We start from the raw sequence: 852 nt of genomic DNA, 5'->3' as shown, positions 1-852 counted from the left end.
AGTCCAGGTAAAATCCTGGACTGTCCCTTTAAAAAGTCCCACTGACACTAAAGTTGTCAATTAGCAGAAGCATCAGTTTGAGTGTAAATGACCACAGACAGTGGACAGTCGTCCCAGCCGTCCTCGTCCCAGCCGTCCTCGTCTGAGTGACGACTCAGTCGCTTCACTCTGGACAAGCAGCATATCAATCTGCACCGTTTTTTCCCATGATTCCCCCTGAGGGACCTACTGTATACAGTACCATACAGTAGCCATCACTCACCTCCTCCTCCCCCCTCTCCTCCCCCTCTCCTCCCCTCAGTTATCCATCCATCCGTCAGTGTTTCCCTTCACTTTTCCTCTCCGTGTCCTCAGCTCCACCGACTGCCTGACAACACACTGATGCTGATGTTAATTGGTGTCAGATCGGTACCTGCCGCCACCGCCCGGACAGGCCTATGTGCACACACACACACTGACACACACACACACTCACAGAGTCCAGAGTCCGCTGCCGTGGTTTGAAGGTTGTGTTTTACGGCCAATCAGCAGCAGTGACCTTGAATAATTTATTAGCGTTTAAAAGTGAGTGTATTCATTTCTCTTAAACACTTCATCACTTCATCTCAGACTAATGGACCTCAGGAGAGCTGCAGTCACAGAGAGGTGTCCCTGGGAATGAAGAACCAAGAAACACATACAGTATATTTATAAATATATGTATATACATATATACACATACAATATATATGTTTATATATGTATAGATACAGTATATGTATAAATATATACACATACAGTATATATGTTTATATATGTATACATATATGTATACATATATACACATACAGTATATATGTTTATATATGTATA

Source organism: Cynoglossus semilaevis, chromosome 6 (genome assembly GCF_000523025.1).
Source record: "Cynoglossus semilaevis isolate Cse_v1.0 chromosome 6, Cse_v1.0, whole genome shotgun sequence".
Classification (NCBI taxonomy): Eukaryota; Metazoa; Chordata; class Actinopteri; order Pleuronectiformes; family Cynoglossidae; genus Cynoglossus; species Cynoglossus semilaevis.
This window is presented reverse-complemented; position numbering follows the sequence as displayed.